Genomic DNA, 9,622 nt, shown 5'->3' with positions numbered 1-9,622 from the left:
GATTCCACCTTCCCTCACCACGGCAGCCTCCGGCGATCACTGGACGAGAGGTTACTCCGCGCAACTTCGTCGATCATCCAGACGCCGTGCGTGAGTTCTGGAACGTCGCGTTTCGCCTACGGGCACCGCCAAGGTCACCAGAAGCTCAGGCTGGCGACGCTCGCACGCCACTCCTGCTAGAATTTATTTTGTATGAGGTAACGTGTCACTGTCTCACATCAACGCACTCCAGTGTGCCCCGACAGTGCACTCGCGATCACTTCAGGCTCCCTCGATGCAGTGTCTTGGGGGCGATCGTATCCAGCCGACCAATATTACATCTCCCCTGTCACGGTGAACCCCGGCGATGGTCTTTGACGCGAGGGGCACTCTGGCCACCTCCGCCTGGTCATCCCAGTCACGGTGAACAGGTTCTGGGACGTCGTGCCTCGCCTACGTGCGTAGTCGAAGCCACCAGAAGCTGCGGCAAATGACGCAACCCGCCACTCTTGCCAGAACCTATTTTGTATGAGGCGACGTGTCACTATCACACATCAACGCACTCCAGTGTGCCCCGACAGTGCGCTCGCGATCACTTCAGGCTCCCTCAATGGCATGTCTTGGGCGATCGTTTCTAGCCGACCAAGATTACATCTCCCCTGTCACGGTGAACCTGGCGATGGTCTTTGACGCGAGGGGCACTCCGGCCACCTCCGCCTGGTCATCCCAGTCACGGTGCACAGGTTCTGGGGCGTCGTGTCTCGCCTGAGCGCGTGGTCAAAGCCACCAGAAGCTACGGCAATTGATGCAACACGCCGCCTCCGCTTCTATCAGTTATATGTCTAATAAAAATCTCCCATGCACATTTAAAATTATCATTACTATTAATTTTTTTCTTAATTGTTAGTTTCAATTTTAGTATTAATCACCAATCAATTACACAGGGTGCTAGATTCAGCTGTATCGGTTAGCATAATAATTATTAGTCAGAGTTGACACAATGTTAGTCGGTTATTTTACTACACAATGTTGACGCCAGCTTCGGCGTCGATACAGAGGACCTACCGTTTGTCGAACGGCTGTTCGATTGTAGTCTCACCGCGGCCTCCTCCACCCTTCGGGCGGGCAGCTGGTTCGCGCCGCCCACCGCGTCGGCCTTGGTATGTCCACATCAAAGCATGGCGATTTCATACTAAAATTGACTTAATATTACGGTTTGTTTTCTTAATATTATTTGCTGCCAGACTTGGGATTTAATGTTTACTAATCCTGCTAAGATAACAATCCTAAGCTATGATTTATTTTCAACAGAAAAGAGAAGCGAATTGATGCGTGTATATTTTTTTTTTTTTAATTTCCTGTGTTGTTAGACACATGGCTCTGGTCCAAACGGTTACCGGCTCAAAACATGCCACCTACGTTCGGATACAACTGTGCAACTCACCCGCTTCGCTGGACTTATGCAAAACCCCTAAATCTAATAACATGTGACAGTACCTAGTAAAGTTGGACATGACATATAAATTTTATTCAGGTTTACAAAAAAAGGAATATATCTATTACGCTTTCAAAGAAAAGTCAATAATATTCGTCCACCTTCATGGCACTCGATGCATGTCCTCCATTCATCATTTCGTATTTCACCCACTGACACTATTCTTGACAGAAGACCATCGTCAGCTCCATGGCTGATGATGCGGTGCCGGGCGTGTTAGCTGCACTCTCCACGGCTGCCTTCCATCCTTCAGATGCCTCTGGTCCCGCAGGGGCCGCGTTCGCGTTCGCACGCGGACTCCTGTCCGGATTCGTCTGCTCGTTCATGTTTCGCCCCGTAAATCTGTATACGAGGGTCTCACCGATCCTGGCTCCTGCCTACGCATGCTGACAAGTTATATGATGGTATCAGCGTTTGTTTGGCATCGCTGCGTCGCTTTGTTCGGCCGTAGTCTTCTAAGGTGCCAAATTTGGCATGGCATTTTACGCGAACTTTTCACAATGTTTTTATTTTCGTAAAATTTTTATAAGTCTACGGGTTTTATTTTTTTTAAAATTTCACAAGTGTTTTTAATTTTCCTCAAAATTTTTATAAGTCTTTTTATATTTTGGAAAAATTTTACAAGTGTTTTTTAATTGCGAAAATTTTTCAAAGTCTTTTTATATTCAAATTTCACTAAGTGTTTTTATCTTGTTCCCAAAATTTTTATAAGTCTTTTTTATATTTCCGAAAAATTTTACAAGTGTTTTTTTTAATTACGAAAATCTTTGTCTTTTTTTTTTTTATATTTCCGAAAAATTTTACAAGTGTTTTTGATTACGAAAAATTTTCAAAGTATTTTATATTCAAAAATTTCACTAAGTGTTTTTGATTTTTATTCAAAATTTTTATAAGTGTTTTTATTTTAACACAAAAAATTTTATAAGTGTTTTTAAATTTACACAAAAAATTTTTTTTATAAGTGTTTTTAATTTTTTCACAATATATAGTTTTTTTGAAAATGTCTGAAGTTACACTTATTTGCACTACTCTGCTCTTCCTGTGAGCTTGGTACACAAAATGTTATTTTACCAAAAAATCGTACTCACTATTTTATTTATATTTCGACACCTCCTACGTATACTATTGTAACTAACAAAATGACGTTTTTCACTTTTTTTCATTTTTCGTATCCATAGTATGTATTACATATGATGCCATTTACAGAATTTCAAAATTTGTATTATAAGTGCGATTTTCAAGCATTGCACATTATTGTATCTCAAATATCATGAATTTTCTCCGACGTGAAGTATGGTAAAGTATTTAGCAATACTATACGCGGGAAACACACGGAGATCTTGCCGCGCGGGTGTATTGTTACTGCTAATTACGATACTTCACTTCGGACGGGAGGTGACACACCGCTACCAGTGTGAACTTTTGGTTATATTGTATTTTTTGTATGATTTGGTAAATATTAAATACCATAATGAAGAGATCTAGACAATGCCAATGAAAATTGCGCAATATGCCCGCCTCTACAGCACTTTAGTGTCAAGAATACAAAAATTGATAGAAAATCTATGCGTTCACAAAAATGTGTGATTAGGCCAGATGGGACAATTAATAGTACAGCGTATAATATTATAGAAACGGATAATAATAGTAAAACAACAATGGACGAAATAAATTCTACCCAGGGAAACTGTGACTTTAGAATTCAAGGTAAGTTAATATTTTTAATTTTTTTCTCGTACGACAACAAAAAGTATCGTAAGTAATACTTACCATTGTCTTCGTCGTTTCTTTGCTTGTAACTATTATTGTATGTAATATTTACCATATTTTACGTCGGAAAAAACTGAAAAAAAATATTGTATCTATCACTTATGGTAATTTACGTCGTGCTTATTTTAGTAAAATAAATTGTATGTAGTACTTATCATATTATACGGCGACATACAATTTTAGTTGCAATAGTATACGTGTGATAACTTTTATAAATTCATGTTTATTTAGTTGTTTTGCTTTTTACAGAGTCACCACTGCCTTCAGGTGCTAATTAAAATATGATAATGGAACTTTTAGACATTATTTGTGACGATGATGAGACTAGTGCCAGCGTTGCTGATACAAACAGACTACATTCTCTCGAAAAGATTAATAGTAAAAGTAATTGGATAAATTATATAGAGCTATTATTGTGAAAAATCACCTGAAGAGGTACTGTTACCATAAGGCATGAGATTTATAATCCTTAAAAAAACCCCCCATTTTTAATGGTTAAGGTTTTGGGTGATCGAAATAAAGTGGAAATATGTAGCTAAATTATAAATGAAAAGCAATGCAGAGTTTTTACTGAAACTCAGTCGTGGCGAAGTTTTACCATTAAATGTCATCTGACGAAATGAAAATAACATAGAATTGGTAAAAGTCTGCAAAAAAAGTTTCTAGCTACATTCTCTATTTGTAACCAATTCGTATGCACAGCTTTGGACAAGGTGGATAATGAAACTTGCGTTTTAATACCTGATCAACGAAGTCGACACAAACATTATAATGTTGTATTAACTTATGATATGAAAATCAGTGTTTCCGACCATGTTAAGTCCATCCAACCGGACGAATCATATTATGTTCGACAGCGATCAAGCAAATTTTACTTGGATGGCGACCTGGATTTTATCCCTCTGTTTAAACTATATAATGAATGGTATGAACCCACAATATACACACATAAAGCTCAAACAGAAAGGCATTATCAATTATTCATAGTCAATGAAAATTTTAAATTGTGTTGTGTAACTATGTCCCTAAAAAGGACCAGTGTGACCAATGTCACATTTTCAAAAACTTACAAGTAAGAGTAGCATCCACTGAGCAACTCCCAGTTTATGGCAAGAACCTTGATCGTCAGTTCAAATTATTTGATAAACATGATGTTCAATCATCAAATGGCAGAATGCCCTTCACGGGAATTTGAGTATATTTTATTATAAACGTAAATTATCGGTTTTCAATTTCACTGTTTTTCAATTCACACAAATGGTTGCTACATTATACATGTAGCAGAAGGCTGAAGGCAAACGAGGTGCAAATGAGGACTCAAGTTGCTTACTTAATTTTGTAACCAAATATTGTGCCCAATGAGCAAAAGACTTCAGGTTTTGGTCTAACAAACAGAAATCGCATTAATTATGACTTTAACATGACTGTATGCGGTCCATAAATATAATGTTAATGTAAAGTACACATTTTTGGAATGGGGACAAACGCAAAATGAAGAGGACTGCGCTCAAGCCCTGATTGAAAGATGTTCAAAAAACACACAAATTTTTGCACCTCCAGAACGGTACTGTCTAGTTAGATGGGCAAAACAAGAGAGAAAACCCGAGGATGTGGTAGGGATCAATCACGTAGACATATTTGATTTCAGAGCTCTATTAAAATATCATATATTATGGACTAATGCAAATTACTATAAATCACAATGATCCGTTTAAGATTAATTACAAGTGCGACTTGTCTAGCACTGTCTACTCGACCATGGTCGTGAAAAGTAACACCTAGCCCACGCAACGAGAAACTTCATTTTCTTTAATCACAAATGTTGCCAATTCCAAAAGCTAAGACAGATGATTTACTGAATATGTGTAACAGTGGAATCATTCCTGGAGTTATATCGAGTTTTTCAGTAATTTCATACATGTCAATACCTACCACTAAAATTCCACCAGCAGATTCTGAGGAAGATTGATTTTATTATTTGTGAATACGAAAACCTATACCAAATTGTGTTCTCGTAGGATGAAAATAAAATCAGCTTAATAATTAATAATATGCCAGTGTAAACAATTTCTTTTTGGTTGTATGTTTTAAATTTTGCATGGTTCTTTTGTCACATCATATAATTGAAAATTAATTCCAAACTAAAAATATAGTTGCATAATGATTTTTTTTCAGTTTCACGTATATTTTAACCTGAAGTGCACCCTTCCATCTAATCACCCATTGTTATTCCCTTGTCTGATTTTACTTTGATATTATTGATATATTAATTTACCAAGAATTCGTAAGAACGTTGGTTTGAAGTGACTGTAATTTTTATTTTTTGCTTTTAATTTTATTTCAATATTTACATACTTCCTTGAATTGGATTTTTGATTGAAATTGTTTCTTCTCTATTTTTGTCTGAATGTTTAATTTTTATCACGTCATGAAAGACTTAAATTTATTTTATGTTTTATTAAGTAATTTTATTTAGAGAGTATTTTTTCCAACCTACCTGTCTGACGACCCATACCATAATTTTTAATTATTGTTATTTCCGAATTATGATTTAAAATACGCAAAAAATCCTAGGTAACGAAATGTTTTTAGTATATACAATATATTTCAACAAAACTAGGACGACGTAAATTATGATAAGTATCACATACAACTAAATGCATGTAAGAGGTTCCGCCGTAAACTATTGTATGTGCTTGATACAATATTTCGAACAAACTCTTTTCCGCAGTATAATGTTGTAACAGCATTTTCTGATAAACCACAAAAAATATTAGATATCCTTAAATGCAAAACAAATCTATTTATAATTGACAATAGACATCCCAAATTTGGTGCAAAACATTCAAAAGGTCGACTTACACCAAGCTTTTGTATCTTTAAACCACTCTCCTGTAAAGTTGCGATTATGAAGTTACAATACTATACGTAGGAGGTGTCGATTTGATGCTGTAGTGGATCTCAGGGCTTGGGATCCGACCAGGTTTATGCGACCTGGACAGCACCATAATGTTGGGCGCCACGATGTAGGCCTCCGAATCCTCGGCTAGCTCCGGGCCTGGAGTGGAGGTACATTCAAATTTTGGAAGAACAGGTAGGCACTTATTATAGTTATTGAAAAACACCAGGTTACTAGATTGTTTCTAATTTATTGAACCATAACCACAATAACAACGGGAAAAGTCAATTTATTAAAGTTTATAATCAAATACTAAATTATTATATAAAGTTATTTATAGAACCACACAATTTATTTATTTAACTAATTATTTATTATAGGTTGCAAGCGAGATTGCACGAGCGCGGGTCACTGTACGGAAAAGGTTGAGGACCGGGTCCAATAATGAAAGATAAAATTTACGCGAAAAAATGACTAGGTCGCTGACTGACACTTCGCGACCTGAGCTGTCAGATTGACAGTAGGTATTTGCAGGTAGGTATCGACCGGTAGGTATTTCGAACTACGGTGAGTACCTCCTCTCAAGTTTTGACAAACTTGTATGGAGAAGTGAGAATAAAATACGCCGCTGACCTTCGCAGGTTCAGGGTCGTAAATGTGAGCGAAGACTGATAATGAAATTAAAAATAGTGGGTTTATATGCAAATCTGGCCGATTTCATCCCTTAGCTCAACGTTTTTCGGGTGACAAAATTAATTAACGGTTTCCTTACGAGAGTGGCGGAAATTGTACAATGACTAATTACCCGCGACATCTACGTAAGGGCCGACTAAGTAAAATTATGGGCGCGAGTCGACGCTCGCCGGTGGGCGGCGTCGCTCACACGTCACGTACGTACTTCGAGTACCTAGTAGTACCGAGAGCGCGTAATTGCTGTAGCAGTACCGCATTGTTTCTGGGCCAGCCCCACGAAAAACGCACCTACAAAGGCGTGTGCGGCATCCACGGATTTGTGGTTGAATTACCTATCGATACAGCACACCCCCCGCGTGGTGGCGCTCTTCATGGCTGAGGGAGGGGCGTTCCCGCGGCGGCCGGCTTTACGGGCCCTAGCGGCGCGAAGGTACCTCTCACTCAGAAACAAGAGTACTACAAAGTTAGCCTGGATGATAAGGCGTCATATGCCAGTGGTTAAATTGACATATTTGCGGCACCGGGCCTACGACAGCGCATACCAATCCTTCGGCCAACTACCGTTGGGGGGCTCAACTTTGAGGCGCCCCGACGGCCTGAATACCTACTTGACGTTAGTCCAAAAACATGAACTCGGTAGATTGGTAATTTAACTACAAAATAAAAGCTTAATATTAAACAATATCAAGCGGGGAAGTTACTTGATTCTAATATATAAATGTGCTGGTCGCGCAATCTTTCTTACATTAACAACTAATATAGCTCGGTGTCGCCACAGGCACATACTTACGACTAGTTGACGGATGTCATTCCGTCAACCAAACATATAGGCAGTAATAATTGCTTAGTACATACTCATACCTAGCCGATCAAAGATTTCCCGCACTTTATTCCAGTACGTGGTCTCCTTGATCGACCAAAATCATTGATCCGATTCTCCCGTCGTGCGTGAGCGTGATGCCGTCATACACGCGAGCGAGAGGGGCTCTGTCATGTTGTGTTGTGGTATGTTTGGCGTGTAGGGCACCGGGGCAAGCCCCATATCCCTTTCATCTGTATGATGGCGTGTGATGGAAGTCTCCTCCCTTGCGGGTTTTTCTGTAATGTCTGCATCATGGCTTGTTGGTTTGAATTAAAATAGTGTTTCTTTTTCTTCTTTCTTCTTTCTTCACTCTTGTCGGCGCTCGTTCGTTTCTATCTATCTTGGTCTGGATCTAGGTCCTTTTGCTGGTTAGTCTTTTCATGAGTTCGTTGGCGATATCGATGGCATTCTTGAGCGCCATCAGCGCTTCATTGATTTGGTCTGGCTCCGAGTTTCTGGTGGTGGTATTCATCCAAGCTGGTCTGAATGTGTTTTGCGGTTCTTCGCGTTGTCTGGGCTGTTGTTGAAATTGCTTGTCGGCGTTTGTAAACGCATATCTGGCGTGTTTGGGGTGCCTTGGGCATCCTCTGTAGTTGGCCGGGTGTGGGCCACCACAGTTGGCGCATTTGGCGGGATCGGTCGTATTTTTCTTCTTGCAGTCCGAGGTGAGGTGTTCGCCGGCACATCGGACGCACATCGGAGTTGCATGGCAGCAGGAGGCGGAGTGGGCAAAGCCCTGGCAGCGATGACACTGTCCATCCGCCGTTCTTCTGCGCAGCGGCTCCACCTGGATGGATAATCCGAAGATGGAGGTGAGCTTGAAGATATTCTTGGCGTCGCCGCTCTTCTCGACGTCGAGGAGAATCAGCGGGATCTGTTTCTTCTGGCTCCCTTGGGTCATCCTGAAGGCGTTCTTGATCGGGTATCCCAGTGTAATGAGTTCACTGCGAATTTCTTCGGCAGTCGTCTCTTCAGGGATACCTCTGATCACTATTTTTAGCGGTTTTTCCTCATGGAGGTTATATGAATGGTACTCAGTCTTGTCTGCGTCCAGGATCCGTACTGCTAGCCTGTAGGAGTCTGAATCTGGCAGGGTGAGTAGGATTCCTACCTTGATATTTTTTGCATTAGAAATAGTGACACCGGCGTCTTTCAGCTTGGTCATTGTATTCCTAAATACTTTTTTATCGTGTAGGATGATAGGCGGAGTTTTTTTCGATCTGTCTGTTTTTTTATCGTTTGTTGGTTCTGCCGTTTTGAGGCTTGGCATGTCTGGATTTTTAGGTGTCTGTTTTGCTGGTTTTTTTGCAATTTTGAGATCGGGGCTTTCGGTAGCTAGGCGTTTGCTAGCTCTCCTGATCTTTCTTCTTTCTTTTTCTTCGTCTTCTTCTCGATCGAAGCGATCGTTGACGGCTTTTAGTCTTTTATAGTATTCTTCATCCTCACTCCTCTTGGTCTTGGCTGCGGCTGCATCTGATTTGGCTGCAGCTGCGTATGTTTTTGGTATGTCTTTACTAGTGCTGGGAATTGATGGCACCGCAGGAGTGGTGTCCATCTTTTCGGAGCTGGTCGTGGTTTTGGCGGCGGATGTTGAAGGGCCGCCTGAGGCCGGGGCTTTGGCGGTAGCCTCAGCAGGGGCCTGAGCGGGTTTGTCAGCATCCGTGGTCTGTGATTCATCGTTGAAGTAGTCTGAGTCATCTATGTCTAGGTCCTCATAGTCAGCGTCGTCCTCCGTGTTGGCGTGATCAGAGTTAACTAGTTTGATGGCCTCAATTTCCTCCAAGACTCTCTGCATGTTTGATTTTGGTTTCTTTTTTTTCTCTGGCTTATCCTTTTGTTTTTGGAGATCTGGCAGTGACTCGTGAGGCAGGACCCCATAAGCGATGCAGAGAAAGCCGTAGATGTAGGCAAAATCTGCCGCTCT

The sequence above is a fragment of the Rhyacophila brunnea genome, unplaced genomic scaffold (assembly GCF_057557595.1).
Source record: "Rhyacophila brunnea isolate RB1 unplaced genomic scaffold, BYU_Rbru_1.0 scaffold_22, whole genome shotgun sequence".
NCBI lineage: Eukaryota > Metazoa > Arthropoda > Insecta > Trichoptera > Rhyacophilidae > Rhyacophila > Rhyacophila brunnea.
This window is presented reverse-complemented; position numbering follows the sequence as displayed.